At 38.5% G+C, this 10040-nt stretch overlaps 1 long non-coding RNA gene across 1 annotated transcript; it reads right to left on the reverse strand.

Moving 5' to 3' along the window:
* Positions 1-1667: 1667 nt before the first annotated feature.
* On the reverse strand, positions 1668-6189 carry LOC141379231 (uncharacterized). The gene is made up of 2 exons (XR_015478151.1): positions 5981-6189; positions 1668-2961 (listed from the first exon to the last, which is right to left on the reverse strand). It is a non-coding gene; the product is annotated as an uncharacterized LOC141379231 (long non-coding RNA).
* Between the last annotated feature and the right edge of the window lie 3851 nt (positions 6190-10040).

Consider the following 10040-nt stretch of genomic DNA (forward strand, 5'->3'; position numbering starts at 1 on the left):
ATTCGCACAACTTTTATGCGATAATCCAGTTTTGCGCATAAAGTTTATTCACATTTTTGGACGGAAACATAGCTAATGACATAAAAGCCCCAATCAGAGAGGCGAATGTTGGCAGCCCCGCCTCCGTTTTCAGATGTCTCCGTTTTCCCTAATCCACACTGAGACGGAGCAGCAGCGTTTTAGAATGAAAACGGCCTCTCCAGCATTTCCAAAACGCTCCGTTTTCGACACTCAAGAACTCCGGCGTAGTGTGGACAGATGGCGTAAATGTAGCAAAACTTATGCGTTTTCAAACTAAAACACATTAGTGTAAACAGGGCCTAAAGTGGCTCAAATGTGCAAATGTGGCCCAGTTATCTTAAAGGGTCACGAAACACCAAAACACATTTTTTGAGCTGTTGACAGTCGTATATGTGTCCCACACTGCTAAAAACACTATTAGGACACCTATATTTCACTAAAAAGTGTAAATTGGTTGTTTTTGCGTTATTTCAAGCAAATTAGTACTTCCTGTTTGAAACGAATTTTTGAAGCTGCGTCACGGTCATGACATAATAGCGAGTATTCCAGCGTGCAGACTGGACGTCTGAGCCAGAGTGTGCCTTATTACGTCTTACAGTGTGCTGCATTAATGCATGAGTAAGGCTTGGTTCAAACCAATCAGCGCGCTCTATTGTGCAACTTCATTAATATTCATTTGTGTCACCGCGTTTACACCACAAAGACGCCACGTTGTGTTGGCAAAACAAGCGTGAAGTGTTGCTTTTATAGTTTGCTGCCGTTAAGTTTTGTTTTCATTTTCTCTCTGTGAGAGCTCATCTGGATCACGTGTGGATTAACAGTGTACGCGACGCTCGACAACAATAACTTACGTGTCTAAGGAGGTTTATTGTTTACCTGAGAGCTGTTCTCATCTGCAAACGCTGAAATCTGGATTAGCTTGTAGTATTCTCTTCATAAAGACGCGGCTCTAGTTGCTGGTGATTGTCCTGTCTCTACAGATTTGGTAAGTGAGCGACCAGTGCTCTTTGTTTATTCAGTTTGTTCGTATCGAATTAAGTTAACTATTGCACTGAGTGCAGAAATGTTAGCACCGCATTTTGTGACCGGAATAACACACGCGGCTTTCTGACGCTACCTGCAGTGTGCATCTAAGTTTCCGGGAACTGCGGAGTTTTGTTTTCTCTTATTCGCCGTGCGGTATCAAACATTGCATGAAAAATACACGCTTGCAGCAGTTCCTCGAATCAAATATCTCGTTTGTCGCGAGGGGCATGAATGAATTCCCTGAATGAAAGAGCCAAACTGCAGTTAAAGTCCAACATTTAATAATTTGGCAAATAATTCGACTACAGATGTCCATGTAGGTTAAACACCATCACTTTCTCCTGTCTGTGTGGGTGTGTATTTTGACTCTGAAACTCGCGCGTGCACAAATAGACACTCCCACACCATCCCACTTTAGTTCCTCCGACACTCCCCCCTAAACAGAGCTGGACACGCCCACATTTCTGACTTTTTCCAAAGTAGAGGTGTGAAAACACCCTGCTGAAACGAGGGGGTTTCATGGCCCTTTAAGACATATGTGGGCCACTTTTGGCAAATATTTGGCAAAGTACTATGAGTCGACTCTTTTATAGATGAATCAACAGTTTTAAACACTACACTTACAGATTTAAGCTTTATTTGGATATTTCACTTCACTTAGAGCTGTGTTACACACTACATGGAAGGTCATTTTCAAAAACACATAATATGGGCTCTTTAAATGATAAAACCCCAGTTTTGTATAAACCCAAAACAAGTATAATCTTAAACATTCAGACAACATGTTCAACTGAAATGGTTTGTTTTATCAGCATGAATCAAAGTCTACACTTGGACCAAATGAGCTGCATTCATTCATAAAGCGCCTCATGGTCCGTGGTAAAATCTGATATTGTTTATTTGGATTGTTACTGGAATGTGACCCATTTCTTCCTCTCTTTTCTCTCAACGTTCTTCAGGAGAGTAGCTGTGAGACGACTAACTAACAGATCATACATTTGTAGCTTTTTTTCTGCTTCTCAAATCACTCCCTTACTAGTCCGCCGTGAGCATGAAGGCATGAAAATACTTTCCCAAATGGAGATAATTGGGGGGGGGAAAGAGCCCTGCCCCGCCTGCCTAATCAACTCACACAACAATCAGTGGATTGTTCCGGAAGGCTGGTGACACAAAACCTTGTCCTGCAACATTTGAGCTGTAATTAGCAAGCACTTACTGTCATGCGTGTCAGATGCGGTTATGTGCTGCATTGAGACGAACAATGTGTACACTTGTGCAACATGTGTAGGTATATACAGTAAATGCACATCTCTAATTTTAATGTATTTTTTGCTGTGTTGAGTTTGTTTTAAACCAATGTTGTAGAGTTAAAAAAATCAGTGTATCATTTTTTATTAACATATTTTGTTGATTTTAAGTTACATTACAGCTATACAATACCAATTCTCATAGTATTAGTAGAATTTTAGCTTAGGGTTAGGATTATAGGATAAGTGTTTGCCCCCCTTAGTGATTTCCTATTTTTAATCATGATTGTCACAATTCAGATCTTCAAACTAATTTAAATATTAGTCAAAGATAACGCAAGTAAACAGGTCATGCAGTTTTGAAATAATGTAAAATAAAATACAAAACAGCATACCTCTATTTGAAAAAAAAAAAGTGTTTGTCCCCTGAATCTAATATCTGGTTGGGCCACTGTTAGCAGCAACAACTGCAATCAAGCATTTTCGATGACTTGCAATGAGTCTGTCTCAGCGCTGTGGAGGAATTTTGGTCTGCATCTCAATTGGGTTCAGGTCAGGACTTGGCCACTCCAAAGTCTTCATTTTGTTCTTTTTCAGCCATTCAGAAGGGGACTTGGTGGTGCCCTGCTGCAGAAATCAAGTTCGCTTCAGCCGAGGAGATAATTACCTGCAGTATAATTTGGTACACATCAGTATCCTTGATTATATTAATCACAGCAAGTTTTCCAGGTTCCGAAGCATCAAAACAGCTTCAGACCATCACACAACCATCGTTTTCTGAAATGCTGTGTTAAATTTAAGCCACAAATAATGGGACACACACCTAAAAGTTTAACTTTTGTCTCGTCAGTCCATAGAGTATTTTTCAAAAAAGTCTTGGAGATTTTGAACATATTTAAAAAATATATATATATATGTTCAACATATAAATTATATTTTATTTTTTCTCAGCTGTGGTTCATTTTTGAACTCCATGCAAACTATTTTGGCCAGTCTCTTCTTTATGGTGGAGTCATGAACACACCTTATCTGAGGCAAGTGAGGACTGCAGTTCCTTGCATATTGTTGTGGGGTCTTTTGCGAGCTCTTCTGGAATTTTGGTCAGCTGGCCACTCCTGGGAAGGTTCTCCACTGTTCCGTGATTTTGGTGTTTGTAAATAATGGCTCTCACTATGGTTCGCTGCAGAGCCGAAGCTTTAGATTTTAACAGATTTTCCAGACTGGTAGATCCAACACAGGCTCATTGTGAAAACCTACCCCAATATACATATCTGGAAAGCACAAACTATGGAGCCAGAGCTACGTATGGCTGCATTTTGTTTTCAAAATCAATGTTACGAGTCGGTATGATGCTGTTGATTGTTTCTATTTCTTTTTGCGATACTAGCTGACCGCCTACCTCCGTGTGGATGGCTTTTCCACTGTTATCAGTTTGTCTAGTGGAATTAAGGCACAGATCGAAGTTGACCACGATGACAGGGTTCGAGTCTGGTGAAGATTGACACCTGAAAGCAGGTAAAACAAAAATAAAAGGCAAAAAATAAAATAAACAAGTAAATAATGTGGTAAGATCTGAAAGTGTGGTAAAAATCAGGCAGCCGCGAGGGCTTTTTTTCTGGATTGAATATGAAAAAACATTGTCGGCTGGGTTTAATGAAGGCAGTGGCTGGGTCAATTGGTGCTCTTGAAAACACTATTGGTTGGGATTAGGGAAGGGGGGGGGGTAAGCAGCTGTCAGTCAGTCAGCCAGTTGACGATGGCCTCTGGTGGATTTACGCGAGAAGAGCAGGCATGAATGGCACTCGCTAGAGAAATTTGAGATCTGAAAGTATGTTCACAGCAGCCTGGATTCGTGAAAACAAAAACTGCAAAAAAATAAAAAAATAAATAAAAAAAATGCAGCTCCTGGGACGTATTTCATGCTTTCCAGAAATGTATGCAGGCGTACGTATTAATAATGAGCCTGCGTTGGGTAGATCTTAATTGTTTTCTTTCTCATTTGTTTTTGAATATCTTTGAATTTCACTATGATGTCTAGCTTTTGAGGATCTTTAGGTCTACTTCATTTTGACAGGCAGGTACTATTTAAGTGATTTCTTGATTGTGAACAGGTCAGGCCTGGATGTGGCTAGAGCAAGGACCTCAAAATAAACAGCGTAATGTACAACCAACTTATCCAGCATATGTTTAACCCAGTGGAGGCCCATCTCTTTCCTGCAACCCAACACAGGGAAACACCCATACACACTCTCACACACACGGGGAGAACATGCAAACTTCACACAGAAATGCCAACTGACCCAGCTGGGACCAGTGATCCTCTTGTTGTGAGGCTGTCATGCTACCCAATGCGCCACTGTGATGCACAAAAGAAGAAGAAGAAAAAAACATATATATATATATATATATATATATATATATATATATATATATATATATACCGTTGAAGTCAGAATTTTTAGCCCTTTTTGATTTAATTTAATTTTATTTATATTTACCAAATAATGTTTAGGAGAGCAAGGAAATTTTCACAATATGTCGGATAATATTTTTTCTTTTGGAGAAAGTCTTATATGTTTTATTTCGGCTAGAATAAATGCAGTTTTTAATTTTTGAAAAACCATTTTGAGGTCAAAATTATTAGCCCTTTTAAGCAAATTTTTTTTTTCTCGATAGTCTACAGAACAAACCGTCATTATACAATAACTTGCCTAATTACTGTAACCTGCCTAGTTAACCTAATTAACCTAGTTAAGCCTTTAAATGTCACTTTAAGCTGTATAGAAGTGTCTTGAAGAATATCAAGTAAAATATTATTTACTGTCATCATGGCAAAGATAAAATAAATCAGTAATTAGAGATGAGTTATTAAAACTATTATGTTTAGAAATGTGTTGAAGAAAGCTGCTCTCTATAAAACGGAAAGTGGGGAAAAAAATAAACAGGGGGGCTAATAATTCTGACTTCACCTCTATAAATAGTCTCAATTGGCTACAGAACAAACAACTTTTGTCCAATGAGTTACCAAATTAACCAATCTTATTTAACTTAATTAACCTAGTCAACCCTTTAAATTGCACGTTAAACTGAACAGCATCTTGCAAAATAACAAGTAAAATATTATATGTTGTCATCAAGGGGCGAAGCAGTGAGAAGAAGGTCACAGCAAGAAGGTCGCTGGTTCGAGCCTCGGCTCAGTTGGCGTTTCTGTGTGGAGTTTGCATGTTCTCCGTGCATTCGTGTGGGTTTCCTCCGGGTGCTCCGGTTTCCCCCACAGTCCAAAGACATGCGGTACAGGTGAATTGGGTAAGCTAAATTGTCCATAGTGTATGAGTGTGTGAATGTGTGTGTGGATGTTTCCCAGAGATGGGTTGCGGCTGGAAGGGCATCCACTGCATAAAAACATGCTGGATAAGTTGGCGGTTCATTCCGCTGTGGCGACCCCGGATTAATAAAGGGACTAAGCCGACAAGAAAATGTTGTCATTAAGACAAAATAAATGATTAGTTATTAAATGAAATTTTAAACGTGTTGAGAAAATCTATTTAATTTGTGTTTCAAAGATGAACAAAGTCTCAGTGATTGAAATGACATGACGAGTGAAGTTGAGCAATTAATAACAGAGTTTTCTTTATTCCATGAACTAATCATTTTAGGACGACTGTTTCCTCATGAAATGTACTTACTGATTTTAATATTCAAGGCAACAGCTTTAGAAGTCCAGAAGTGTAGAAGTCCAGAGTTTCAAAGTTGGAATGCACATTGGCAGGCTGTTCTTCAATCAGTTAAGCAACAATCTCACTCCAGACAAGACAGAAAGTCAAACAGTGGGATCCTGTTCTCTGTTGAATCTGTGGTCAGACTGCATGACTCTCTCTGTGTGTGACACCAAAACACTGATAAGAGATAAAGTCACCTTATCTATCTCTACCTCTCTGACCTACTAAAGCCAAACAGAAGCACAAACGGCAGCATGACCTTTCTTCTAGTGTGCTCAATGTTGATATTTCTGCTCTTGTGAATAAGAATGCTTCATCAGACTTAAATAAGTGAAGTTTATTCAGAAACAAATTTCGAGAGGATCACGTGCTTATGATTGTTCACAGCTGTTCCAACTTTAGCTAATGACTGATTATCCTATCAGACGATCCTTAACTCACTATTGACCTTATTCTCCGCAGACGAGCGGGCGCAGCCATTTGAATCTTTTTGGCACGAGACTTCCGGTCTCATTCATTTTTGGATTCATCCATTCATTTTTAGACATTAAAAACTGCTCGTTTCGCTGTTTGATGTTGCAAACTGATATTTCCTTGTTATATTATTCTACTTGGTCTGTATAGTCATGCAAACATTTGTTTGTAGAGCAAGTAGTTTGACCGTTTTCTGCCGTTTATTATTCCTAGTCATTTCTCTCATAGGCGACTGAAACGGAAGTTCTAGGACAATCGCGAAAACAGGCGCACTTCCGCATTTTAGAATAAGGTCAATAAATAACCAGACTTTTCTCATCTCAATATCTTCGTCTTGAAGAAACCCCCCCACCCAACCCTACTTTCCCTCCTTTCAAACGGGCGTCACGGTGGCCGGCGATTAGCGCTGTTGCCTCACAGCAAGTATGCCCCTGGTTTAATTCCTTTCCAAACCAGACGGCATTTCTGTGTGCGGAGTTTGCTCGTTCGCCCAGTGGTCGCGTGGGTTTTCCCCGGGTCCTCCGGTTTCCTCGCACAGTTCAAAAACAAGCACTCTAAACAATTAATCAAAATATATTAGCTAAACTCTGAGTACACCTCTCAGTATTCATATCTGACACTTAGCTACAACAAGCAAGAAGGGGAGTCATCGAGATCTACCTGAGCTCAAAGTCCCCTCTCGCCTTGCAACGGGACGGAGCCCAGGGCTCGAGGATCTTATAAGCTCATGGCTCTCTCCCGGGACAGCACGCCAAACTAGCTTTACTATCAATCATCAGCTAAGTGTGAACTCTCGAATTGCATGTGTTTTCTTAAAGTGTTTGATTTGTGTTTGCGCTTATTTCCCTTTGTTTGCGTTGAACAGTACATCTGTGTTCTTCATTCAGTAAATCTCTGAAAACTATTTATTCTGGGTTATTAACTGCACTCTCAAGTGAGTTCACAGGGAAACGTCTCTGCACGCTTCCCATCCGATTTCTTGGCAGGCCTTGAAAAACTATCACTATATAAATCAGAATACCAGCGGAGAAGGAGAAGTGAGAAACCGAGGTCAGTCTGACGGTCACAGGGAATGACAGCCCTGAGGGGGAGGCCCTTTATCTGACCTGGAGGACCCCGAGGTGCCACTTCCCTGCCTGATTAGATCTCTGGCGGCAGGAATGTCTGCTTTTGTGACGGCGGTCAGAGAGATCACAGACATCTAATGAGTCACATGGGCAGAGCTCTTGCACAGACTCGTTTATCAGTATCATTGGCTTTCAAAAGCAGACCAACACAGGCTTTAAATGCCTCCTATTTTACTAGATAAGCCTCTAGAATGTGTCTGTAAAGTTTCAGCTCAAAATACTCCTCCGATTATTTATTACACAATGCAGAATATGTCCATTTTAAGCTCAAATCAATGTGTAGCTGTTTTTGTAGCCTGTGCCTTTAATGCAAATGCGTTACGTCAGATAAACAGCAGTCAGTGAAGGAGATAGAAATGGATAGAGCAGAGATTCGGTTTATAGTAAGTAAAGTTATTTGATGTACAGTTGAAACCAAGTTTACTCTCTAAAAAAGGCACATAACCATTTTTTTTAATGTCTGATGGTAGATCATACTAAACGTTTACTATTTTAGGTCCGTTAGGATTACCTAAATGATTTACAATTGCTAAATGCCAGAATAATGAGAGATTTTTTTGAGAATTTTTGTTAATTTCTAGACAGTCAAAAGTTTACACACATTTCCTTGGTATTTTTTTAGCTTTGCTTTTAAACTGTATAACTTTGGTCAAATGTTTTGGGTATCCTTCCACAAGCTTCTCGCAATAGTTTGCAGGAATTTTGACCCATTCCTCCTGACAGAATTGGTATAACTGAGTCAGATTTGTTGGCTGTCTTGCTCGCACAAGCTTTTTCAACTCTGCCCACAAATCGTCTATAGGATTGAGTTCAGGGCTTTATGATGGCCACTCCAAAACATTCACTATTTTGTCCATAAAGCACATTTTAACTAATTTGGCAGTATGCTTAGGGTCATGGTCTGTTTGGAAGACCCATTTGTGGCCAAGTTTGAATTTTCTGGCTGATGTCTTGAGAAGTTGCTTCATTAGTTCTACATAATGTTCTTTCTTCATGATGCCATCTATGCTGTGAAGTGGACCAGTCCATCCTGCAGCAAAACAGCCCCACAACATGATGCTGCCGCCTTCACAGTTGGGATGGTGTTCCTAGGCATGTAAGCTTTCCCCTTTATCCTCCAAATGTAACACTGGTCATTATGGCCAAACAGTTCAATCTTAGTTCCATCAGAGCAAAGTCAGACCTTACTGTCCTAATTAAATCATTAAAAATAAAGGCATGATCATATTTTATTTTGGTCAAATAAGCGTAATCTAGAAGCCTTTGCCTTTCATATAAGCCATTTCTTATACCAAATGATCAACTAGAAGTCAACTTATTATTTGTGTTCCTAAAAATCTGACTTTTAGGCATATAACTTTTATTTGATTGAACTTTTTGAACTTTTACTTTAGCTACAATCTGATGAGTGTCTTATTCGAAATGAGAACATTCATTTAAGTTGAACATATCATTTTCATGTCTGGGTAACACTTTAGAATAACTATCCATTATAACTAGTTAATAGACCATTAATAAACTGTTAGTTAACAAGTTATAAATGACTTGTTAAACAAAAGTTAATAGTTTGTTAATTATTTACAACTGTACCTTATAGATGGCTAATAGATAACTTACAAGCCGTTAGTTGACAAGTTGTAAATTACTTCTTAACTGTATTTTAATTATTTATAACTATACCTAATAAATTAGTAATAAATCATGAACAAGCTGTTAGTAAATAACTTAATAAAGGCTTGTTAAGTATCAGTTAATAGTGTATATATGTTATTGGGACGTTATTCTAAAGTTGCAGCTATTCTTCATTTATTAACTGTTAGTAAATGAGGAATAGTTGCAACTTTAGAATAACGTCCCAATAACATGCTTAAGCTAATAACTAACACTTAACTATTATATTTACTCACACTTTACAGATCAGTTGTTCACCCTATAATAACACCAGTGAAACTTTTTTATTAGACCACTGGTGTAATTTTAAATTTTTATTTATTTTGTTTTCATGTTTAGCGCTTCATGGGTTTGTATTCTTGCATACTGCTGTACTGCCATGTCGTGGTTCAGTATGTGTGTTTCTATACATTAAAGACAACTTTTAACATTTCATCTGTGGAGTTTCTTTGGTAAAACACAGCACACAGAAAAGCCTATAAGTGGAACAAGGTTTAGAAACAAACATTTTATATTTTAATTATCACATCAAATTTCTGTAGCTTGAACTTATTCCATCCATTTGCTGTTCTACAAGGATTCATTGGTATTAGTAGATGGTTAACAAACGATGAACAACTCTCGTCTGTAAAGTGTGAGTAAATATAATAGTTAAGTGTTAGTTATTAGCTTAAGCATGTTATTGGGACGTTATTCTAAAGTTGCAACTATTCCTCATTTACTAACAGTTAATAAATGAAAAATAGCTGCAACTT

Source organism: Danio rerio, chromosome 2 (genome assembly GCF_052040795.2).
Source record: "Danio rerio strain M-AB ecotype USA chromosome 2, GRCz13ab, whole genome shotgun sequence".
NCBI classification, from domain to species: domain Eukaryota; kingdom Metazoa; phylum Chordata; class Actinopteri; order Cypriniformes; family Danionidae; genus Danio; species Danio rerio.